This window comes from Nothobranchius furzeri, chromosome 2 (assembly GCF_043380555.1).
Source record: "Nothobranchius furzeri strain GRZ-AD chromosome 2, NfurGRZ-RIMD1, whole genome shotgun sequence".
In the NCBI taxonomy this organism is placed as follows: Eukaryota; Metazoa; Chordata; class Actinopteri; order Cyprinodontiformes; family Nothobranchiidae; genus Nothobranchius; species Nothobranchius furzeri.
In genome coordinates this window covers 74905026-74931676 of record NC_091742.1, presented here as the reverse complement: position 1 = coordinate 74931676, position 26651 = coordinate 74905026, and the positions used below count along the sequence as shown (strand labels likewise).

General features: G+C 43.5%; 1 protein-coding gene across 3 annotated transcripts in view; it reads left to right on the top strand.

Annotated features, from left to right (window-relative positions):
* The first annotated feature begins 3924 nt into the window (after positions 1-3924).
* Positions 3925-26651, top strand: part of rin1b (Ras and Rab interactor 1b) — a 56000-nt gene continuing 33273 nt past the window's right edge. The window contains exons 1-2 of one of the 3 annotated variants that reach the window (XM_070547956.1): positions 3928-4299; positions 4890-4978. The gene's annotated coding sequence lies outside the window, so the exon portion shown is untranslated. Of the gene's footprint in view, positions 4300-4889; positions 4979-26651 lie in introns of all 3 variants that reach the window. The other 2 variants (XM_015946413.3, XM_015946412.3) reach the window with 2 other exon arrangements.

The following is a 26651-nucleotide window of genomic DNA, read 5'->3' as shown; positions in this document are numbered from 1 at the left end:
TGTTGTTGACCAGAAGCGGAAATGGTTGGGCAGGGACGAAATTTTGATTTCAGAAGTGGGGGGGACACAGCAGGCTTGTGCGGATTTGGGGTGGGGGTGTTATGTAAAGACCCTTTGACACGTCACATGCCCATCTCAATAATTTTTCCATCCTCAATATATATATATATATATCAAAGTTAAAAAATGTACAACTCTATTATCATTAATATTTATTATCATTATTGAAGTGCAGTTTTGGCTGTTGACAATGGATAGGCCATTGTATTTATTGTTTTGGGTCTTTTTTTATTGTTTTTGGTGCAACATTTTCTAACAGGGAGTGAGATTCTTTTTTTTATTTAATTTTTGTTTGTTATTTTTATTCATTTAGAAGTTCTGGTTCTGGACATTTCAATGTTAAATGAAGGTTTATTTGTTGCATTTTAAAGGGTGTACTTGCATTATTATGATATATTAACATTATATTAGTGGTTATTTTGGTCTAGATAATGTTGACAATGATATCGTTTATCATCAACAATTTGTTGGACAAAATATCATCCAGCAAAATGTGTTACTTTCCCAGGCCTAGTCAAAAGTATAAAAAGTATTTATACATAAACGGTCCCTCCTGAGATCTGGCCGTTATTTCATTTGCTGTGTTAGAGGACATGCTGAACTAATGTTTTACACATGATCATCACCCTAACATTTGTCACAATGATCAATTTTATGTCTATCGTATCTTCATTATTTCAACCTCACCTGTGAGCCTCCAGCCTCTGCTCCATCTCCTCCAGGCTCTCGTCCTCCATCTCCTACAGCCTCTCCTGCTGTACCTTCACCGGTCTCTCCTCCTGCATCTCTGTCAGTCACCTGAAAAAAAGATGCATGAACTATAAACAGTGGGAGATTTTGGAATGGAACAAACAGAAATATTTACAGGATGGTTCTAGTATGATTCACAATTATTATTAATATAATGTGTAAATTATTCATTACCAATTTGAGTGTATAAAAACATATTAAATATGTTTTTTCCCTTAAACGTGTTTAAACAGTTGTTGCATTTCAACACACAAAAAATAAATGGAAAAAATAAGATAAATCTAATGAAAAGAGTACATCTTTGACATTAAGCTTAAAAAAAATCTGTTGACGATGATACTGTTCATTTTTCAGAGCTTTTTAATGTGAACATATACATTGCAATAGATAAGTTTACAATAAAGTTAAATGATAAAAGTTTTGAAGTTACACTTCTACTACTACTAGTAATAATAATCATGATAATAGTAATAATAATAATAAATAATAATAATTATAATAATACGAATAAATTGTGTCTGAGGAGTCAGTTATGTGGAGGAGATGAGTTTGTAAAAGTTAGTTTTGAGTATGTTTGTGAAGGAGGAGGTGAGTCTGAGCTTAATGCAGGGGTGTCACATGTTCCAACTTACGTTTTGACTTTGAAAGAAGTCTCTTATATCCACTTTCGTTTCTTGACATGCTGCCGCCTGGCTGTGCATAACTACCAAAGACTCACAAATGAACACTTATTCAAATGTTATGTAATGGAAGCTGAGCTGAGCTCTGATATTACACAGCGTCTAGTTGACGATGTGACTCAGTACCGGTGTTCCCTAGCGGCTCCAAACTAGCAAAACAACGTGAGCACGTTCTGTTTACAACTTGAGTGACAGCAGCAACAGCCAATAATACGTTAGCAAGTATCAGCAGAGCCAATAGATTAGCTTTTGGGTGGGTCTAATAGGAAACCGGTTTCCGTTTCGGTCCTAGTGCTCAATTAAATCCATTTAATGGAGCGTAACATTGTTTTTGGACGGAAAAAAGTGAAGGGGACCGAAACTGCCTTTTGAAAAAGTGGGGGGGACATGTCCCACCCGTCCCCCCCCAAAATTACGTCCCAGTGGTTGGGACACCATTTGATTAGAATTTCATCACTTTCATTTTTTATGTGGCTGAAATGAGATTTAAATCCATTTCTACACATACCACAATTTATCAGGTGTTTATAGACAGTAAACTAACTCAGCGATAGTTCCAGCCACAGTTTTGTGTCTTCTGCAAGCACATTTCCACAGTGGCATGAAAATGGCAAGGAAACAAACCCAGTTAGACTAACGTGTGTGCAGAGGAATGAATGTGGACATTAGATGGATGGCAGAGACCCAGAGAGGAATGATATGCTGCCAGAATCTAAATAACATCTGGAGCTGGCAGAGCCCCAGCAAGCCCTGCTGTCAGGAAAATTAATTATGAAGAGTGTGTGTAAGCTGGAGCATTATTGTGTTAAACTTTCATTTAGAAATCAATAAAGAAAACATGTATTTTAACTGAGCCCACACTCGTTTGCCCCGGATCATCTAAGTGCTTTAGATATGGGCCTATAGCGTGACGTTAATCATGTTAGATTGGATTCAAAAGAAAGGCGTTTAATTGGTTTTATCTGCATAGATGTCAGAAAATATGTCTCCTAAAATACATTAAAATGAATATTTTATCTAGCAGTAGAATAACCTTTTAGTGTTGCATCATCACGAGTCACAAATTTAAAAAAAACACCACCACAGTGGATCTCTCATCTGTCCATCCTCCTGGTTCTGGATCAGGCTTTTACACACGGCCTTTGTCGCCCCCGAGTGGACTAAACCCGACTTACACATTCCTTCACCTGCAGTGTGTTGAAAAGAGAGAGAATGTGGTAGATTTGTGATGCCGCTGTCCACAAATAGCCTCTACAGAAAAATAGATTCTTACAGAGCAACGTGCGTCAATGTCCAGTTCCGGTTCGGTGACGCATCTAACAGCTTTTCTGCTGTGACAGTTCTGATCATTGTATCTCACAGATTCCTTTAGTTTGGAAACGACATAGATTTTATGCCACTCAAAGCATCATGGTAAGTAAATGGAAGGAGAGGCTGCGGTCAGTTTCCCTCAAAACTACAATTATAGAACTAAATTCTGCAATAGATAAAATATAAATCACATAATGACACAAAGATGTCAGAAAGATAGCACAAATACATGCATACCGGTAGTCATTTTAATTTTCTGCAAAAAAGCTAACAGCAATAAATACTGACCAAAAGACATTCAGCTATAGCACAGATCGATGGATTTCATGAATGAAAGGCTATTTGTGTGGAGGCTGGTTGTTTCAGCGACAAAAAAAACTAATGAGGAGGTTTACTTCTAAATGGAATGCAGCCAGCAACAACTAACAAATTTTCCCTACTCTATTAGTTCTATACATCTGTGTGACGGACCAACGGATGGACGGATGGATGGATGGATGGATGGATGGAAGGACAGATGGATGTTAGACAGACAGATAGACAGATGATAGATAGATAGATAGATAGATAGATAGATAGATAGACAGACAGACAGACAGACAGACAGACAGACAGACAGACAGACAGACAGACAGACAGACAGACAGACAGACAGATAGATAGATAGATAGATAGATAGATAGATAGATAGATAGATAGATAGATAGATAGATAGATAGATAGATAGATAGATAGATAGATAGATAGATAGATAGATAGATAGATAGATAGATAGTGTTTTGGCCCACCCATCAAACTCATGCAGTATTCACCCTGCTTCCCTCAGGCAGGGGACTGAGCAGCTTCCTTGTGAATATATGTCCCTTTAGCTGTCCTCTGATTTTTTTTTACTATATTAACATCACAGATGTTTATTATAGTTTTTTTTTTATTTTAAACGTCATAATCCAATGTTTCTGATGTAAAATGATCTCTTTACTGATTATCATACTGGTATCGAAGTTTTGACCATTATTGGTTATTTTGTTCCTTAGAGACTTGACTGCTGGTAAACGCCCTATGGTGCTAGTACGAAAGAGTGTGACATGATGTGATTGGTGTGTGTGTGTGTGTGTGTGTGTGTGTGTGTGTGTGTGTGTGTGTGTGTGTGTGTGTGTGTGTGTGTGTGTGTGTGTGTGTGTGTGTGTGTGTGTGTGTGTGTGAGGCGGGAGAGGGGGCACACACAAGCTGTCTCTGCTGTGACTGTGCATCACTTCAGACGCTCAGAGAGAATTTAAAAACCTGCGCTCCTCCGCCTGGTGTCACCCAGCGTTGGTGTGCAAATTTATTTTTATTCATTTATTTATTATTTTTATTCCTCTCCTTGCCGAGCCCGTTGTTCCCACACAGCATGGTGCTCGGACTCACAGACTCAGCAGCGTCTCCGTTCAACTCTGCCGGACTCCTTAATTAGACAGCAGCAGCAGCGCCAACACCTGTTCCCACCTTCACACACAAGGTAAGAGATTTCTCTGGCGCAATTTGCGCCCGTCAAAGACAAGTGCGCGAGCTTGCCAAGATTAGAAAAAAAAGGGGAAAAAAAAGGAGGACGGGAAACTTGGGAGCGCCTGAGAGTTGGCACATGCGGAATGCCTGCAGCTCTCCAGCTTTCTGATGTTCTCCTTTCTCCTCATTTTGAAGGTCCGCATCGCGTTTAAGTTCAAAGCGCGTCGGCGTTTGTTGTTACACGTAGTTTCCGGTCAGCAGGGAACGTCTTGGTAAACAATGCAGCTTAGTAATTCATGTCTATTCACTCAAGCCACTCTGCAACTCAACCAATTCATTCATCTGTGACCACCTCCCTCCCAAAATTACACAAATCCAGTTTTTGGAGATTTTTTTTTCTCTTTTCAAATGGATTTTAATCAATTCAGGTTGGATTTGAAAGAAAAAAGGTAGAAATAAAAATATATTTTTTGCTAGTCAGCTTTTTTTCTCATAATCTAATGAGCTATGTTGCATTATTATTATTTTACGTAAAATCTATAACAGATTGTTTTCTCCAGGGTTTTTCCCTTCTAATATCAACTCATCCACTTGTTTTTACAGACTGCACCTTTCTGAGAGACAGGACAGCATTCAATTATCCACTCAGACTCAGAAATTTGAGTATTTTTTCTCTCGTCTAGGAGGGCAAAGTGAGTGTAATCTCATACCAGTGGATTGTTACATAACTTTTAAAAACTGAAGTGCCATCCTGGCTGCGTAGGAGTGGCTGTGATGTTCCCACTTCCTTGCTGTTGTTTTGTTCGTTAAATTAGTAAGGCACATTACTGTAAGTGGCATTTTTCTGACTTTTGTGCTGAATTTCGTTTTTGTGTGTGTGTGTGTGTGTGTGTGTGTGTGTGTGTGTGTGTTTCATTTATATGCAGATGAGGCTGTGATCTGAATCTCCCTGCTTTGATTTTTAAAACAGTTTTTGGTGGATCATAAAGTCTGCGACTGTTGAGTGTGGCATGGTAAATTTGAAGGTGGCATGACCAAATGTGCCTATATTTGTGTGTGTGTGTGTTGGGGGGGGGGGGGGGGGCTGCATCATGCCCTGTGTTGTGTAGGAGGAGTGAGATCACAGACTCGCCCAATCATGACGCTCAGGAGCTGTTGGACAGCGTTCAGTCCTCAGCTGAGCAGTCTGTCCGCTGTGCTGGAAGTGCTGCGCAGACAGACATGTTACAGTAACTTGACTCATGTAGACATGGCAGGCTTCCCCATTGCTGCTTCAGGGATGGCGGTGTCATCCAAAACCTAAAAAAGTTTCATCCCTAAGGCCTGCTTTTACATTTTTATCAGTCTGGATCAGGTGGTAAAATCGCTAGAAAATCAGAAGCCAAGTTTTGGGCATCACATATTTATAAATGTACCTCAGTAATGTTAGATTGTCTCACTCTCGGAAACAGACTCTTTTGGTCATCACCAACTGGAGATGCAATTTTTCTCTACTCAAGTTTATGAAGGGTTACAAAATTCATAATTTCTCATTCCAGTGAACCACGATTGCTGTGCCTTTGGAGATGATAGATTACCAGTTACAGGTGAATACAGCAGGAGGAGGAAGGCGGTAACTCCAAAAATGGTTGAGTAAAATAAGGAAGCATAACTGAGCAAGAAACAGGCAAAAAGCAAGTTTTCACAAACATCTGGGTAATTTCACTAGAATTTGTGGGTTTCCAAGTCAGAGGTCCAGCCAAAAAAACCATTTTTCGGGCCGTTTTCAGGAACCAATATAGTAGCTTGATGGGTACTCAGAATGACCTGGTAGGTTTGCTGAGTGGGACTTCTGGTCAACTCTTGCTAAACGGTTGTAACTCGGTAGGAAATGACATCAGAAGATGTCATGCCATTTGTAAAATTAGACAAGTTAGTGGTGAAGCAGAGTAGAAGGAAAGGAAAATAAGCAACATTAGTGTTGCTTTAAAATCACCATTTCTAAACTCTCAGCTCCAAAAAACGTGGCGTCATTTCCCTCACGTCGTAATTCATGGAGCTTTGTTGCCTCACAGAACACAGTAAAAAAAACTGTGCCACTTTTTACATCACACAGCTGCTCTTCCCATCCTCCGAATGGATCAAAGTACAGTGTATTTTTAAAGAAAACCACTTTTAATGTTACTAATGTCCGTGAAGGCCTTCTGGTGCTGATCAGTGATGTCAATCACTGCCGAAGCAGTCGCAGTGTGATGAGATCTTAGCAAAATCCTGAAAGGGCTTGGGGGACTAAGCCATCCAATTTCCCCCTTTTCAAAAATGTCATCCAAAGTGGAACTATGTTGGAAACACGGCTTTAAAAGTCAGGCAGAAAAAACGGAACATGGAGGTTATGAGGAAAGATAATGTCGATTTTCGACTGGCTTGAATGGCTTTAAAGATAACCTTCTTACGGATCTTTCATGGCGGTTAAAATGAAGAGTCGGAGTACCCGGCCCGGAGGGTTACCGGGGTCCCACCCTGGAGCCAGGCCTGGGGTTGGGGCCCGTGAGCGAGCGCCTGGTGGCCGGGCTTTCGCCCATGGGGCCCGGCCGGGCCCAGCCCGAACCGGATACATGGGCTCGTCCAACTGTGGACCCACCACCCGCAGGAGGAACATGAAGGGTCCGGTGCAATGCGAATCGGGTGGCAGACCAAGGCGGGAGCCTTGGCGGTCCAATCCCCGGACAAGAAAACTAGTTTTTGGGACATGGAACGTCACCTCGCTGGCGGGGAAGGAGCCGGAGCTTGTGGCAGAGGTTGAGCGGTACCGGCTAGATATAGTCGGACTCACCTCGACACATTGCATTGGCTCTGGAACCCGAGACCTGGAGAGGGGTTGGACACTCTACTTTGCTGGAGTTGCTCCGGGTGAGAGGCGGAGGGCTGGGGTTGGCTTTTTGTTAGCTCCGAGACACTCTGCCTGTGTGTTGGGGTTTACCCCGGGGGACAAGAGGGTAGCTTCCTTGCGCCTTCGGGTCGGGGAACGGGTCCTGACTGTTGTTTGTGCTTATGGGCCAAATATCAGTTCAGAGTACCCACCCTTTTTGGAGTCCCTGGGACGAGTGCTAGATAGTGCTCCATCAGGGGACTCCATTGTCCTGCTGGGGGACTTCAATGCTCACGTGGGCAATGACAGCTTGACCTGGAGGGGTGTGATTGGGAGGAACGGCCCACCTAATCTGAACTCGAGCGGTGTTTTGTTATTGGACTTCTGTGCAAGCCGCAGTTTGGCCATAACGAACACCATGTTCGAACATAAGGATGCCCACCGGTACACTTGGTACCAGGGCAGCCTAGGTCACAGGTCGATGATAGATTTTGTAGTCGTATCATCTGACCTGCGGCCGTATGTTTTGGACACCCGAGTGAAGAGAGGGGCGGAGCTGTCAACTGATCACCACCTGGTGGTGAGTTGGATCAGATGGCAAGGGAACATGCCGCGTAGACCTGGCAGACCCAAACGCATAGTGAGGGTCTGCTGGGAACGCCTGGCAGAAGAACCTGTCAAGACGGTCTTCAACTCCCACCTCCGGCAGAGCTTTGACCACGTCCCGAGAGCAGTGGGGGACATTGAGTCCGAGTGGGCCTTGTTCCACTCTGCGATTGTCGAGGCGGCTGTTGCTAGCTGTGGCCGTAAGGTGGCCGGTGCCAGTCGTGGTGGCAACCCCCGTACCCGCTGGTGGACACCAGAGGTTCGGGGAGCCGTCAGGCTGAAGAAGGAGGCCTACAGGGCGTGGCTGGTCTGTGGGTCTCCGGAGGCAGCAGACAGGTACCGGATAGCCAAGCGGGGTGCAGCAGTGGCAGTTGCCGAGGCAAAATCTCGGGCGTGGGAGGAGTTTGGTGAGGCCATGGAGAAAGACTATCGATCGGCTCCAAAGAGGTTCTGGCAAACTGTCCGGCGCCTCAGGAGAGGAAGGCAGCAACTCGCTCACACTGTTTACAGTGGGGATGGGGAGCTGCTGACGTCAACTGAGGCTATAGTCGGACGGTGGAAGGAATACTTTGAGGAGCTCCTCAATCCCACCAATGCGCATTCCGAGGAGGAACCAGAGCTGGGAGGCCTGGGGATGGACTGTCCGATCTCGGGGGCAGAAGTTGCTGAGGTAGTCAAACAACTACACAGCGGCGGAGCCCCGGGGGCGGATGAGGTTCGTCCTGGGTATCTCAAGGCTATGGATGTTGTAGGGCTGTCATGGTTGACACGTCTCTACAACATTGCGTGGTCATCGGGGGCAGTTCCTAGGGAGTGGCAGACCGGGGTGGTGGTCCCCATCTTTAAGAAGGGTGACCTGAGGGTGTGTTCCAACTATAGGGGGATCACACTCCTCAGCCTCCCTGGAAAGGTCTACTCCAAGGTACTGGAGAGGAGGGTCCGATCGATAGTTGAATCTCAGATAGAGGAGGAGCAATGTGGTTTTCGTCCTGGCCGTGGAACTGTGGACCAGCTCTATACCCTTGCAAGGGTGATGGAGGGGGCATGGGAGTTTGCCCAACCAATCCACATGTGTTTTGTGGATTTGGAGAAGGCTTATGACCGTGTCCCCAGGGGCACCCTGTGGGGGACGCTCCAGGAGTATGGGGTGGGTGGCTTTCTGTTAAGGGCCATTCAGTCCCTTTACCAGAGGAGCGTGAGTTTGGTCCGCATAGCCGGTAGTAAGTCGGACCTGTTCCCAGTGAGGGTTGGACTCCGCCAGGGCTGCCCTTTGTCACCGGTTCTGTTCATCACTTTTATGGACAGAATTTCTAAACGCAGCCGTGGTGTGGAGTGTGTCGAGTTTGGTGGCAGGAGAATCTCGTCTCTGCTTTTTGCGGATGATGTGGTCCTCCTAGCTTCATCCAGCTCTGACCTTCAGCTCTTGCTGGGTAGGTTCGCGGCCGAATGTGAAGCGGCTGGGATGAGGATCAGCACCTCCAAATCTGAGACCATGGTTCTCGACCGGAAAAGGGTGGCTTGCCACCTCCGGGTCGGGGGAGAGGTCCTACCTCAAGTGGAGGAGTTTAAGTATCTCGGGGTCTTGTTCACGAGTGAGGGTAGGAGGGATCGGGAGATCGACAGGCGGATTGGTTCGGCGTCTGCAGTGATGCGGACGCTGAGCCGATCTGTCGTGGGGAAGAGGGAGCTGAGCCAGAAAGCCAGGCTCTTGATTTACCGGTCGATCTACGTCCCAATCCTCACCTATGGTCATGAGCTTTGGGTAATGACCGAAAGAACGAGATCGCGGATACAAGCGGCCGAAATGAGTTTCCTCCGTAGGGTGGCCGGGCTCAGCCTTAGAGATAGGGTGAGGAGCTCGGACATTCGGGAGGGACTCGGAGTAGAACCGCTGCTCCTCCGGATCGAAAGGAGCCAGTTGAGGTGGTTTGGGCATCTGGTCAGGATGCCTCCTGGACGCCTCCCCGGGGAGGTGTTTCGGGCATGTCCTGCCGGCAGAAGGCCCCCGGGTCGACCCAGGACACGTTGGAGAGGTTACATCTCCAATCTGGTCCGGGAACGCCTTGGGGTCCTGCCGGAGGAGCTGGTGGACAAGGCCGGGGAGAGGACGGCCTGGAGCTCCCTAGTTGGGATGCTGCCCCCGCGACCCGGACCCGGATAAGCGGAGGAAGACGAGACGAGACGAGACGTATTCCTGTCGTGTGGTGTCTTAAGAGCACTCAGACCTGCTCAGAAGGACCTGCTCCAATCATGAATCTGAGATTTTGGACATGCTGGATTGTCTTGCTCAGATTTTGAGCCTGCTGCTTGTTGAATGTTACTTGTAAGTCACTTTGGACAAAAGCGTCTGCTAAATACGTAAGCATAAACATAAACTTGTAGACAATCAGAAAGCAAGGTAACAGAAACACACTGGGCACTCTTCTTCCTCTATGTTTACTATAAAGGCATGTTTGACCTCAAGAGGCTTTGGGAGATTTCTCATCAGTCCACAAAAATAAACAATCAATGATGAACAAGTCTGATTCTAGACCTGCAGAAGGAGAATAAAAGAAAAACACCTCACAACAATGCAACAGGAGCAAACAATCACTGTGTCAACCTGATGAGGAAACATAAAATCAACATTGTTTTTCTGAACAACCAAACTATAATAAATCACAGTGCATTAAGTGTCTGCCACAGCCTTAAGACATGTGTTGAACGTGCCCAAGTCCATACTTATCAGAGCACCATGTGAGCACCTGTGTACGTACCCGCGCTTGTATATGCAAGGTTTCTCTTTAGGAGTGTCCAATAGAGAGTGTGAGGGACCACAGATCTGCCCCCCAAACATGTGTAGGAGTTGGAAGGAGCTCCAAGTCTTAGAGATCCAGGAGCTGCCCCAGAGCAGAGGGATCCCCAGGGAGACTGCAACCAGAAAAGCTCTTGCCCCCCCTCAAGAGGCGCAGAGGATTGCCCCGGGGGGTCACAACCAGCAGCCGGCAGAGTCCCGGGAGAAATCAGCGGCAAGCCCACAGGCCCGCCCACAGCCTCCCACCCCCAGGTCGGCTGAGCCCGGAACCCAGCGACCCGGGACCCAGAGGCAAACAGACCTGCTGGGTCCCAACAGAGCCCAGGCACTCAGATCCCACCAGGCAGCCACCGAGATTAATCAGGCAGATGCCAAAAATCTTAAACCCCCTGACCCGGGAGCCGCGAACACTCAGGCAGACCAAGGCACCACACTCCACACCAAGTGTGGCAGGGGGAGGGGAGGCAAACATGTGTAGCAGCAAAAGAAGTCCCAGGAGAGGGGAGGAGTCAAAGGCCCCACCTGACATATACAGTCATACACAAACACAGTCACACACTCCCTCCCTCATGCTCTCACATACACATACAACCTACACATACAACCTAAGACATAAAAAAATACACGCCAGACACCCACTCATGCTCTCCATACACACCTTATTCACTCTGGTCCTGGTACTGCTGCACATGGGGTACAGCCATCATCGTTTCCCAGAGTTCAACCCTTCCTGCTGGGGTGCTGATGAGCAGGCTCCCCCCACCCAACGCAGAGCTAACCGACCCACCACCCAGACCCAAGTCAGACGGCCAGATCCCCCTCCTTGCCTCCAGCCCCAGGAAGCCAAGTGACAACAGAGGAGTGCTAAGACCCCTAGTCTCACTCCCCCTGCTCCAATACAGTGTTGGTGCATGTTGATGAGGTGTATTTGTGGATGTGGTGACCGGGCAGTGCAGGCATCGTCTGGCCTATGCCAGCTGATGCCACCACACCACAGTCCTCTGTGTCTAAGTGCGGTTTAAAATTGGAAGTGGGCACCCGCACTTGGGATGAGGCTGAAAGATCCCCTTGCCAAATGCTGTTGAATGTGCTCACTCCCAAGGCCCTACGTGTGTGTTTGCGTGGAATGTCGTTGGTGGAATTATTTAACGTGCAAATAAAATTGGGGGGCAGGTTGCCACAGGAATGCGGAAATGGGGTCCATACCCGCACTCCCTGACTGTTCCACCCCCCGAGGTCCTATGTGCAAGTTTGTATGATGATGTGAGGGAGCAGGAGGAGAAACATGTGTGTGGGGATGGGGTGGAATGGCTGGTTGTCCCAGGGAGCCCGCTCCCCCACTGGACCCAATAGGCACCGCCGCTGCCAAAATGCCACCCAGGGCATGGAGACCCCAGCCCATCTTGCCAGGGCCCAAAGCAGCAGCATCGCAGAGCTCCACGGAGTCCGAGGGAACCAACGCAAACCCATCCCAGCAGAATATCTACTCCCATCCCTGCATTTGCATAGCTTCCAGAATATATAAGACATAGGACATCCAGGTAAAGTTGGGTCCTCCCCCTCCTGGACATCCCCCTCCACCATGATGGGACAGCAGAGGAGCCATGGTTTACCTGAGGCCCCTGAGGCCGGGCCAGGCACTGCCGCCTGTTCCCGCCTTCTTCCCGGCAGCATACATTTCAGGACCCGACCCCAAGGCCCCGCCCAGATCCCCACATGGGGCCGGCCACCCCCACGAGCCCCCAGGGCCCCAGGCCCCCACCCAGACCCACTCAGGGGCAATGCAGCCAGCAGGCAGCAACCCATGGCTGCCGCCAAGACCCCCAAGGGGCCCTACTCACTTATGCTTTTATTTTTAAGATTCTTATATCTCACTCACCACTTGATTTATACAGCGTGAAAAGTCCATTTATTCATGTGGAAGAAAACCTATTTGGATTTAATCTACCCATCTAAAAATGTTCATTTTCAGATTCAGATTCAGATTTCAGATTTATTGGCCAAGTAAAATTACATTTACAAGGAATTTGTCTTCGGTAGATGTTCATGTTCATTACAAAACCAAGAAAAAACACACCCTTCTTGAAACTTTCAGTGTTTAAATTCATAAAATGACATTTTAATGATGAAGGTGAATAAAAAACCTCAGATTGCTGAGAAAATGTGTAACAAAGGGACCATGAAAACACAATTTTCTTAAAAACACATAAAAAGCTATAAAGCAAGCAAAGAAAAAGTCTATCCAATATCTATAATCATATCAAGCATGGAGGTGCAGTTTACTTTTTACCCCGTAAATCAATCAGTAAGATGTCTTTAATATTTGGTCAGTCAGCTTGTCTCGTCCAAAGCCACACATGGCCACTATAACACCCCTCCCCCACTGTCAGACACTTTTGGCAGAGTCGTTGCTTATAGACTCATCTTCACACTCCTTTTAGCCAAGATTGTTGGAATATAGACTTTGTGACTTAAAGCTGAAATTTGTTTAATTTTATCTTAAAAAACAGAAGAGTTAAATAAAGATCAAATAAATAAAACTAAGTCCATGAATTAGTTCCATAGTGTGACCATAGCTTATTACCATAATACTTTTTATTTAATTTGATTCATAAGAGGATGCATGAATAACTGAATCCACAGAGAGCATTGTCTCAATGACTGTATGAGGAGATGGGACTCCACAGGCTCCCTGCAACGGAGTACACTAATAATGCAGGCTTTTGTCCTCTTGTGGTCACTCTAACACAATCTGAAAACACAGGATGAGTGATCTCTCTTTGTCTCTGGCAAGACTGCGTTCAGATCCCTACCATACTGAAGAACAACGGCGTATGAGTTGCTATTTTTGTATTTTTTGTTGACTTTAAATTTTAAAACAGTGATGCATTATTACAACTCCTGAAGCCTGTCCTGCAAAATTCTGCTTTTTTCTTTTGAAAATACCTTCATTTGCAGGATTTAATCACTGTTATAGGTTGTACTTTGCAACTGAACAAGTTAAAGATAAAATGTTAATTTAGCAAGCTGGTGGCAACGTTTAAGTCCCCTTAAAACCACCACACCAGCAAACTACAGCTCCTTTAATGGGTATTTTTGTTTATGCTGCATGAGTCCATCTCTTTTTAAGAATTTGTAAGTAAATAGATAATTTTTTTGTTTGGTTGCTTTTTAGGGTGGGGGTGTAGGGGTCTCTCTCTCTCTCTCTCTCTCTCTCTCTCTCTCTCTCTCTCTCTCTCTCTCTCTCTCTCTCTCTCTCTCTCTCTCTCTCTCTCTCTCTCTCTCTCTCTCTCTCTCTCTCTCTCTCTCTCTCTCTCTCTCTCTCTCTCTCTCTCTCTCTCTCTCTCTCTCTCTCTCTCTCTCTCTCTCTCTCTGTGTGTGGCTGCTGTGATTAGATCATCCAGAAATACAAAGTATTCACTTTTTAAAGTTTTTGGGTTGGTCTGTTATTTAGCCTTTTAATGAACATATGTACAAAGATGATATAATAATACAATATATTACTTATTTTTCCTGTTACCTTGGTGCCAATATAATTTGCTTTGCTACTAACGCACATTTAATTTGTTTTATTTTTTGACATCTATCAGAATGCAAACTGTTCTTTTTATTGTTCCAGCTGTTCTTTCACTTCTTGGTTTTATTTTGGAAAAAAGTTTAACTGAATAAATATACTCCTAAATGTCATAATCCATTACCAAACCATAGCTTTAAACCTCATAGCAAAGGTCCCCACAGGCCAGTGTCCTGTCACTATTTGTGTCCCCTTTTGACACAAACACACACACACACACACACACACACACACACACACACACACACACACACACACACACACACACACACACACACACCCTTCTGGTCTCAAAACTATCCGTGATGGTCCTCCATCTGATTCAGCACCACCAGTTAGCCGATATGCTTTTACAATTTAGGAGATTCACAGTTATGCTAACAGTCCCCCTTCTCTCTCGCAGCTCAAGTGTTGCATCTGACTCATACTAATGCCTTTGTGCGAGTTCACACACACAGAGAGAGAAATACACATACTAACAAGCAGATCTCACTTCTCTCTCTTTTTACTGGCCATGAGTGGCTTTGCAGAGTCACTTTTCCAGCAAGCATCAAAACGGACACCTGTCATCAGCCAACAAGCCCTCGTGCCCACCGTTGCCCCCTGTGGATACTTATAGTCCACTGCAATTATGTTGTTCCATAAGACATCCTACACATGCAGTGATGGGCTAGCGGCTATTCTTAGCCACCCTCATGGTCACTCTTGTGCAAATGAGAGATTTTACAGACTAAATAGAGATGAACCTTATGCACAAGCATGCTGTTTTTACAAAGTTAGAAGTAATTTCCGAGTTCACCTCATACTTCTTTGGTGTGTTCTTGCTGTGTTGAGTTTCAAATTCCATCTTTCAGTTCTTTTGAAAACACAGAAAAGGTTTATTTACCTGCAATGTTTCGTTTGCGGCTGCAAACAGCCTGATGATGTTTGCAGCCGCAAACGAAACGTTGCAGGTAAATAAAACTTTTCTGTGTTTTAAAATGAACCGAAAGATGGAATCACCTTATATTTGTTATGCAAAAGGATTTACACTCACAGGACGGCATGCAGTAGTAAAAAGTAAGATGGCTTCATTACATCTTTATAGAGGTTACAGCTCAAAGTACCTGTCTTTATTATTTCTTCCTTACAAAAGATCTGTAGTTTATTTTCTGTTCTTTTTACCTCCACCAGGGAGGGGTCACAAGTAACGATGTATTTATTTTTCACTATTTAAACAATAGGAACTCAGCCTTCTATTTTGAAAGTTGCCAGATGCGTTACACTGCTCCTGTGTTGGACTGCCTGTTTGGCCCGAGCTGAGATTGATGCGTTCTTTAAATGTAAACAAGGCCTGAAGCATACATTTAGCAGAGCACTGTGAAACTATCCATCTGGGACGCATCTGAGACACCCACAGTGGAAACACAACTATTGACTATAACGGCAGCTGTTGGGGGATAGTTCTCAGACATTATGCAACGATTGCACATCCTGGTAGAAAGCCGGGATCATTCAAACAAGTGTCCATAAAAGAGTTATTGCTTCTTCTTAATTGAGACATAAGTAAAGTAGTTTTCCTGAATACTGTTTTTTTTCTCATGCAGAAGCATCTCAACTGTTTTTTAATGGCATTAGATTAACTAACGTAACGTTGTAATATTTACAGTGCACTAACCCTACTTAAGCTTTCTGATCTTAAGGAAGGCTTTTTTAAAAGGTGTGGAACACTGAAAACCCCTTTATTATTGAATATTTCTGATTATATTCACTTACTTTGGGTTTTAAATGCTGACTGAACATGAAAACAGTCTCCTTCACCGACCTCCTGCATTAGCTTCTGATAGAAAATAGATGGTGAAACTTTAGAATTTGACAGATCTACGTCACACTGTCTCTATATTCATGGACTTACCCATCCCGACTCACATTTTGACACTTGTTGTTGGTTTAGCATCTAGGAAACAGCAGAGAACCTCCCAGTTAGTAGAATCTAACTGTTAGTATTTGCAACTCCACCACACAGCAGAACTCCTCCGTTTTTTGTGGAGATAAAACATGTTGCAAAGTCACAGAGGCAGTGGTAGAGTTGCATTGTTGTTAGCCAATCAGATTACCAGGAAATAAGACTCCAAATCCTGTCGTCTGGGGCTCTCCTCTGATCTGACAATCTTCTAGATCCTGAAACAGGCACACCAGGGCTTTTGTATCCAGAGGACACCTGACAAGGCGTTCATTCCCACTAGAGACCACTGCAAACGTATTAATTAAATGAGTGAACCTTTAATCTATGAGTTGTTTGAAAATTTAAGCAACTGCCACAACAACAAATATGAGTCTCTAGAAAAACACATTTTGTTATTTTGATTTTTACTTTGAACCTGTTTCTGCCAGTAAATGACCCAAATGTGGTCATGTGAAGAAAAGTTCAACATCAGTTATTCAGGGATCAGAGGAGACTCCTGCAGGCTGCACCGACTAACTCTGTTCCCGTACTTTGGTGATTTCAACCTTGATGTTTGATAAGTTTGTCTTTATTGTGGGAACAGAAGAATTATAATGACCACAAAGCATTTGCTACAACTCTGTCATCTCTGCGATTCTCAGACATTACTTCAGTCACCTGTCAACATGTCCATGCCCACAGCTGCTGACTGACAGTTTGCCAAATGTAGTCGCGGAGTGCTAGAACATTGTTGTAATGAGTGTGTGCAAAGGTTCCAACTAAATATCAATTAAAACCTGTTGAGTGCTTGTAAAAATGCCAATAGGGTGTGTAAATACCTTTTGGCATGTGTGCAAATACAATCTATAAATGCTGACCACAAATTGTACACATTTCTAATGGCGGTCTGTGTTTCTGCTTTCTGGCTCCAGATGGAAATATAGGATGTGACAAGGAGCAAAGTGCACTACATAACTGTCACCATCATTGCAAGTTTGTTTTGTGAACAAGGTGCAGAACCGCTGATGATGTGGCAGAGGCTGGACATAGTTAGTAGCTGAATCAGCTCAGTGTTGAGGGGGTTGGAGATGTCATCAAGGATTCAGTTTCCTCCTCATCCTCCCTGTGCTGTTTCCTGTAACTGTCTCTGGACCTGTTTAACTAGGCCTCCTCCTGGTTCATTTCAGGGTAACAAACATGATCTGAATGCTTGGAAGGCTCATTGTAGTTAAATGATAATTATTGGTATACCATGCAGCATTTTTCAGTTGTATTATCTTAAAAAATCACTTTTGAGATTTATGAAAGTAGGCCTTAATCATTATTTCTTGGTTGGAAACATGCTCTGCTATGTATCATTATGGCCACATCCACCTACACAAAAACTCAGCAGTTTACATGTGCTCTCAGGATGCTGCTGTGGCTGCTCTGGAGGCTTCTTTAACCAGTTTATGGAAACCTGAAACTTATTTTATATAAAAAAAATATTGTTTTCTTTCAAAATTAGGCTAGATAATAATCTCAGCTATCAAAAATGTCGGTTGCTATGAATAAATAGGTTTAAAAAGCATATTAATGATGTTTATTAAACTTCTCTTCATCATTCTTGATAAGATGTCATAATTTTATGTCAAAACTCAAAACCTAAACTAGCTAAAGTTAGAGGTATAACAGTAGTGTGGAGTTTGGCTTTACAGAGAATGACCATGGATAACCAAACCGTGTGTGTCTCCAAGTGCCAACGAAGCAGTGAAGACAGCCACGTCAAAGGAGCATGTCATCATGAAGCAACCTTAATTCAAGGAATAAAACAAAAGGGTTTTTTTTTCAACGAAAGGGTCAGACGTACATGCCCCAGAAATAACAAATAGTGAACTTTAATGGTGAGCTGATTCTCCATGTAACCAATGTATCGCAATATGACACGTGCCAATTCAATAACGATTTGTAAAGGTTCATAAACAAATTTGCCCCCCAGACACTTTAGGGGAAAAACCAGTGGAAAAACAAAAAACAACAATGGTGGAAGCTTGTTTATCTGTAATCAGAAGGTTGCAGGTTTGAGCCCCGCTCAGTCTGTCATTGCCGTTGTGTCCTTGGGCAAGACACTTAACCCACCTTGCCTGCTGGTGGTGGTCGGAGGGACCGGTGGTGTCCCAGGGCCAATATCTAGACGTTTTCCTCCTTATTTTCATGCTACAATGCCATCAGTTGATGCGCAAAATTTCTGAAGCTGAATCAGTTTTGAACTCTAAATTTAACCAGCTGTTAAATCTTAACTCTGTGCTCTGCTCAGCACCAAAATCAGACATCTAACTAAAGTTAATAAAATAAATCAGTAAAATTACTAAGTATTAAATATTCTAAACTGATAAATAAAAATTATTTTTTGTTGGAAAATATTTTTAGACCACTAATATGTTATTCAGGAACATAAAAATACATTTAAATTCTATTCTGCAGCAGCACCTGGCTGCCTGGGGATGTGCCTGACTTTAAATCGGCTTTACTAAGGAAGTATATCGGCCGATCTACCCCTAGACAGCACCTTACAGGTTTCAATCCCAAGTTAGATGAAGGGAAGAAGCCGGTGGTTGTTCTGATTAACCAGCCAACAATCGAGGAAGGATTTACAAAACCTTCCCACAACTCCGGCCTTTTAACAAAACTACTTTGCTACAAGTCGAGTCATCATCAGGAAGCCTTTGGTCTTTTATAAGTGGTCAGCCTGTGGCAGTAATGTGTTTTTCTCAAAAGTTACGAGATAGTGGTATAAAGTGGTAAGGAAGTTTCCTGGACGCCTCCCTGGTGAGGTTTTCCGGGCACGTCCAACCGAGGGAAGGTCTAAAGGAAGACCCAGGACATGCTGGAGAGATGTCTCTCAGCTGGCAAGGGAACGCCTTAGGATTCCCCCAGAGGAGCTGGTCCAAGTGGCTGGGGAGAGGGAAGTCTGGGCGTCCCTGCTTAGGCTGCTGCCCTCGCGACCTGACCCCAGATAAGCGGCCAAAAATGGATGGATGTTATAAAGTGGGTGTGGGGGCCGTCTGCGCCATGACAGACGTTTCTTTAGCTAGTTTTTTATGCAGATTGAAGCAACGATCCTTAAGTTTTTTTACAAGCTGCTCTCCTTCACAGTTCCCGTGAACGGTCTGGTGATCTGAACTTCAGATCTTCATCCAGAAGCTCCCAGATCTCTGCATCGCTCCAGTTTGCCATCTCAGCTGACTCTGCCCATGTTTACTTTCATTTTCCCGTAGATTTAGTATGTAGGTATGTGTTCAGTTTAACATGAGTAAGATAGGGGAGTAAAAGGTATTTGGTAACTTGAGTTAAGGTGTGCTGAATTAATTTGCAAAAACCATGGCATGAAAATAAAACCTAAACTGTAGAAAGGAAATTCTTACAAAACTGTGGTAATGGTGTAAATCATGATGATTGTTTCATAATGGTGTATATAATGGTAACATAGCTCAGTGCACTTGTGGTATGAGTGTCTACACTGAGACTGGGAGATCATGGGTACATATCCATATTCAAGTCACACAAAACACTTTAAAAATGGGACCCAGTGCCTCCCCGCTTGACACTCAGCTTTAAGGGGTTCGATTGGGGGGTTTACCCACCAAATAGTTCCCGCATGCGGCTGTGTCTGCAGCTCACCGCTCTCTCAGAGGATGAGTCAAATGCAGAGAACAAATTTCCCCATTGTGTGAAGACTACTGAGACTTTAACTTTATAATCGAATAGGACCCTGAATTAAAATCTTATCAAACCGTGAGGTACCTAAAATGGTAACACCCCCCTGAACCTGGCCACAACATATAGGAGGTTCCTTGGGATGGTGTTCCCCATTCTAAGGGTTCCCTGGCCCTAAAAAAAGTGTGAGAACCCCTGATCTAGTGGATATTTGCAGGGTGATGGAGGCAGAGGAGTTAAGTGCCCACCCTGTAACCAGAGAGTTGCAGGTTCACAACCAGCCTGCCTTGCGTTGTGTTCACCCGTCATGCCTTCTGATGGTGGTTGGAGGTAGAGCCCTGCACGGGCCTAAAACCTGAGCCCGTGTCCGGCCCGGCCCGAGGGGGTGGAGCCCCAGCCCGACCCGGTCCAAAAAGGTTTTCAGGATTCTCTGGCCCGACCCGAGCCCGACTTTTTTTTTTTTACCTTTCATAATGTTTTAGCGTGATAGAATGCTCAGCATTCTAATTATCTGTGAGAAGCGTTCTGCAGTAAAAAAAGAAAAAAGAAAAGAAAGAAAAACAGCATCAATGCAGCTTTTTTCTAACAGCGTATTTTTCGAGCGGCAGATAAAATTTACGAACACTATATTAATTGGATGCGTTTGTAAATTTAATCTACTCTGAAAATGTGTTCTGCAGTTAGAAAAACAACGGCAATGAATGCTGTATTTTTTTTTACCGCAGAGCGAATTTATTCACAGAAAAATAGAATGCTGCCATTTTCATGGGAATAAACGAATGGTTTCTGACATCAAAGTGGACATAAAATGGCATATTAGAATAGGGGCACATGTTTCAATCAGCAGTTTGAGAATTTGTTTATATCGGCGCATTTATAAACCACACGGACCTTAACTGAGCTAACGGGTGCGCGAGAAGCAGGCAGGTGCTGCTGCGTTTGTTTCAGGTTTTTTTGAATTCGATTAAAAATAAAGGCGCCCGGCCCGGCCCGTGTCCGAGGTAATTACACAGTCGTTGGCCTGAAGCCCGACCCGCGGGCCGGGCTTCGGGACTCGGGCTACAGTGCAGGGCTCTAGTTGGAGGGACTGACGGCACCTTTGTACAGCAGCCTCTCCTCTGTCAGAGTGCACCGGGGCAGCTGTGGCTGCATTAGCTCATCACCACCATGCAGTATGAATGTGTGAGTGAATGAATGATTGATTGATGTAGTTGTAACATGCCTTGGGGGGTTGTGGAACTGTAGAAGGTACTATGTCAAATAAAATCTGTTTATCATAAACCACCATAATGCGTGTATGTTAAGTATTTTGTCAATGACAACATTTAAAACAAACGGATTTAAAGCCATTCATCGCAACTTTTTCATATTTATAAATCATTTTCTTGAGCCAGTATGCACTAAAATGACCCTTTACAGGGTTAATGACTACTGCACTTGCAACTTCAGACTGGTAGGCGGTCTGTTGGACTTAGAAACAAATGAAGCTGCATACCTGGTGCTGCAGTCTGCTTCCAGCAGGTTTCCTGCATGTTTTAGATCGTGAACACAGCTGATTTGTTTCATTTAGTGATTAACCGCTCCTGTAGACAATGAGGAAGGCTGGGAGACATTTAACTGTTAGATTAAGGTGTTAAAAAGATGAACACTCAACTCAACTCTGAACTCAACTTTATTTGTAAATCGCACCTTACAGGCAAAAAGATGCCACCAAGGCGCTACACTGATCAAGTAAAAACATAAAACATTAAGTCCAGAAAATAGAAACATTGTATTAAAAGATACAGCTAAAAATACAGTGAGTACACAGATTGCTATAAGTAAAACAATAAAACTAGTTAGAAAGATTAAAAGACAGATCATAAAAGTAGGTTTTTAGCCTTGCCTCAAAAACCGCAACAGAGGTGGAGGCCCTTATGCTGAGAGGAAGCTCGTTCCAAAGCTTAGGACCCGCCACACAATGAGGAGATAGATTTGGTTTGACCACAGAGAATTAATAAGGCACACTAAGGAGTGCTAAAAGCAAAGAAAACTGCCAAGTGTGCCTTTAAGTATGTAGGGAGATCATCAATGGGCTGTGTTCAAAAATGGTCTATCATTCTCTTCCAATTAATGTATGTGTGTGTGTGTGTGTGTGTGTGTGTGTGTGTGTGTGTGTGTGTGTGTGTGTGTGGTGTGTTTGTTTATTGCCACATCCTTCAGCCACCACCAGGGGGTGTGCAAGAGCAATTAAGGTCACCAGGATTACCCTATATTAATGTCGATGGGATTACCTGACCCCACAGGTTTTTGGACTTGGAGAGAATATGAGACAATCCCACATGCACCCCTCACCATTTTATTGAGGATTTCATAATGTGTATTTTAAAATATAATTTATTATCACATGAGCGCCAGCTGACGACAAAATTGTTGATCCGCTCCCAAAAACCTGAAAAATCTAAAAAGCAGTGGTGAACACTGATAGTCACAGCACCTGTTGTGTGTTTGTTTCCCAGATCTGGAAATAATATTTCTTTTGTTCAGTGTTTGAGTCACTGCATCAGTTTGCCATCACTCACTCAGCCAGCTTTCAGGTCAGTCCTCCCATCCAGTGTTTGTTTCATGCTAAAATTTCTTTCCAGTTTATTGCTAAAAGGTGTACTCAGGTTTCTGTCAGTCAGTCAACAGTTTGGACAGTAAAATCTGATGCTTCCTCTCAAAAATACCCATCAACAGCCTTCCGTTTTATTGTTCTGTAATGCTCCTTCTCACACAAGCTTTTCAACCACGGTTTTGGCCCGAAAGGTTGAACATAATGTTGGGTTCTGAAAAAAAAAGAGCTCAACACTGAATCCTTCTGTGTAGGAATGAAAAGGCAAAAATTACTCACAGGATCTGTTGAACGTTTTTCATGATGTAGAGATGAAAGTCAGCCCCCAAATAGTGTCCAGCTGACAAAGACCCACGCACAGTGTTAGTGTTTGTTTTGATTTACTGAAAAAGGTCAAAGCCGTTAGCGTCAGAGTGTCATTTCTAATAGATTATACTGATGTAAAGCTTTGCTTCATTTTATAATTTATATGCTTATCAGAGAAGGCGAAATTTAACAATGTGCCTAAATAAAAATGGAGAATATTTATGTGGAATTAATCAGTGTACTTCACTGCATTCCTCCTCAGTTTTTTTGTAATGATCCCTTCATGTATTTCTTGTGAGGTGCATCAGATGTTCTGCTCCGTCTCCCTGCTGCTGCTGCCCTCCGGCGCTCTATTAGATTTATCGTTTACGTCTCTTTCAGCTGATTCCACTTTTCCAGTCTGACAACTTGAAGTTCAGCGCTGCAAGCCTGCTGGAGTTGTCCTCATCAAGCTTTCATTTCAAGCGCAGGCTTTTCTCTCCTCTTTTCATCCTTTTATCTTTTTTCCTCTGTTTCTCTATTACTGCCTCTCTCTGTTTCTCTGAGGGAATTACATAAGTCTTTCAGCGTGTGTGGGCAGCATAGCATTTTATGTAAGGCGGACCTGGAAATGGCTAGTGAAACACTTGGGTCCTGCTCCCAGCTTTGTTTCTTTAGATATTTCTGCTCATCTTGAAGCCCTTTGTGGGTTTGTTTGCCGTTGGGTGGTTAGACCGGTGGTTGGGTCCGGTTACACCGGGAGGTGACTGTGCAAGCCCTCTCCGACTCGCATAATTAATCAGATACATTGTTTTTTGCTGAACCTTAAAATAATAAATATGTCTGGTATCCTAAAAAGACTTGTTCTTCCTCTTAGAGAAATAGAGATCTGCTCATTTTGTGAAACACCTACAAAACGATTTTAAATTGTGTGGGTTTGTTGGGCTTTTCTGCCATGATTATATCTGAACAAGGTAAGTCAGTAAAAATAAATCAGCATCACTAATAAATCCCTGTGTCATCATTTTTCAGCATTTTCATTTTGTTTCATGAGCATCTCATGTCACATCTGTCTGTAGTTTTACGGAGGTGTGAAATCACTGATGCAGTGAACTATTGTGATATTCTGTGTTATGGAGCTGAATCAATATTTTAAAGCATTCGTATGGAGAATTCACACGCTCTCATTTCTTCTATGAGGTGCATTTCAAACTCCGACTGTTAGGTGGAAGCAGTTTTTACCATCTTCTTGCTGACAGAATAACAAGATCTTGCCATTCTATTCATTTTATTATCACAATATATCGTATTGTCTCCCCTGAATTGTGATATTTATCAGATTGTCCAAGGGGGAACCTCGGCCTCATTTACTTTAACGCAGAAGTGACAACAATTGCTGTTTTCTCCTCATCTGCTCCTGGGGCTGGATCCAAAACAAAGCAGGTTCCCATTGACTCCCATGTTAAAAAGGCCAACTTCACAACAGGAATAAACATGTTTACAGCCTGGCTCAGAAAACATTTTAGGTTTAATAAATCTAGTTTACAGCCCTGACAACTCTGAGGGGGTGAATTTCTTTAATCCATGTTGGGTTAGGTTTAAGAAAAGAGAAACCACATTTCGGTGAGTTGATTCATGCTTCACGTTAAGACTAGTTTATGCTTTTCCATCTGTGTCGGTCAGAGGCTGGGCAATAAATCAAAAATGTATTGTTATCAAATTTTCTGATTCTTATCGAGATAATTTTTTCCATGTCAATAAATTTGATAATAAAAAATGAAAAGATGTGTGTAGATTGGTAGCGTTCATGCCCCTTTAAGAAGCTGTACCAGCTTCAGTCACGGAGAAAGGTGACTCAAAATAATACATGTGACAGCTCCATCTAGTGGACAACTTTTGTTTCTGCGCATACCCGTAGTTATCATCCATTTATTGTTATCGAGTGAAATTCTCAATATATCGTGATATTGATTTTAAGCCATATCTCCCAGCCCTGGGCGAATATCAAGCCGATGTTGTCTAGGATGCATCTCGAGTCTGTCCTGCATGCTTTTGTTTAATCACGGCTCGGTTACCCTAAATATGTTGGGCTGAGTCTGGCAGCAATGAAACGATTGCAGTTAGTGCAGCTATTTAGCCTACAGGTATGCACTAAATCCACAGTTCGTATAACGTAATATAAAGGCATGGATAATAATATAAATATTAATAATGATGATTTTAAACTAAATAATATTATGGAAGATTTTGTTTGCAAAGAATTGTTAACATAGATGATATTTCCAGTCATCTCAGACCACATCCAGCTAAATAAACTGCCTCACATTCAGGTGTGCATACCACTCTATCCTATGATAATATATGACAGCTGTGAATTATGAAGCACCACGATATTCAGGTAGGGTTTGATTGTGCAAAACACACCTGGCCATGCTGCTTCTGCTATCTAGTCATCTCAGCAGTGGTGCAGTGAGAGAGATAGTGAGGCGAACATTTCAGACCCAACTTTGGTGACAACTTAGACAAGGAGGAACCACTGCAGTAGCATTAATTTATTCCAACAAGCCACAGGGGAATTTCAGAGTGTTTGGTGCAGATTTTAGAGTTTTACAGAGAGCCCTTTTAAAAGTTAAAATAGTTACAAAATGAGTGACTAACATTAAATGGTAGGAAGAAGAAGATTAAAATAGCAACAAGCAGAAAAAAGTTCATTGAAAGGTACCAGGGGATTTCTTCATGTCTTCGTCTCCTGTGAGATTTTAAAGCACAGCTTTATCTTTTAGTGACACTTTGGGTCATTTTGATGTTTTTCTGTATAAAACTTATAAATGATTACTATAGCTTCACCATCAGTAGCCTAAGTCACGCACATCTATTTGAACACGGGTCCCCGAAAGAACGAAATAAATGAATGCAAGTCAATGGGGAGTGACATCATCCAACCAGACACAGAGAAAAACAAAGAGAAAATGGCTGTAAGTTTAGCGAACTAGAAACCCTTCCTTCAGGAGGAAAAAACCCACCATAAATGAGGTCGTTTGGTAAGTAGCAGCTACGCTAGGGAGAGGAGTTTCTGTGGGGATGTCACATATGCGACGTGCCGATGTCTGGTTTGTAGTCATGCTAATTACAAATTCTTACAAGCTGATAAATCTCAAAGTACGTGACTGACGTGGTTGAAACACCCATCATTACTTTTCATTTAAACTGCAGTACAACATATGTGTGATCCAGGGCGTGAGGCAAAGCAGATTAGAAAACGTTTTTAGTCCCGTTGTCTTGCACTAATTTTTTTCGTTCTTCCGTGGACCCATGAGCCGACCGGAAACGGAGGAGACTCAGGCTCCCTATATGTGATAGGATTGATGATCTAACGGCTGGTCTGAGCCAATACAAGACTTCTGAGACTGCCACCATCTTGAAATGTCTCTGATCTTCTGATTCTGATCTTAATCTTCTGATTGAGGAGATCTTCAGAGGGTCTAAGATAAAAAAGATTTAAGCCTGTTTGATTTTTTTGCACTTCTGAACTGACTAGACATAAACTTTCCTAAAATATATAATTATCACCTGTTGTGGTAAGGCCAAAGAGCAAATGGGGTATTTTTTTTTTCCTGTTTGTGTCTGTTAGCAAAATATTTCCACTTTCTGAATTTTAATGAAATTCTCAGAAAAGAATCATTAGATGTTCCTCTACAAGTGATTGATTGTAGAGTAATCCAGATTCAAAATGGCCACCCCGTTCAAATGAACAGAAAATATTAAAACTCAATCAATTTTACAGATATTGAGCTACAATGCTGGTGAAAGTTTTGGTCACGACTGTCTTGTCTCCCCAGTTTCTGTTCAGTCCTGTGTCTATGTTAATTGCTCCCACCTGTCTCTCCCAATCACCCAAGGTCCCAGCTCTTCGTGTATTTAAACCCTCTCATGCCAGTGTGTCTTGTCTGTTCATTGTTTCAGCGTCCACGTGCTTCTCATTAAAGACGTAAGTGTTCTCACCAGCCTGCCTGTATCATGTCTTACGCCATTTTCACACTGCAAG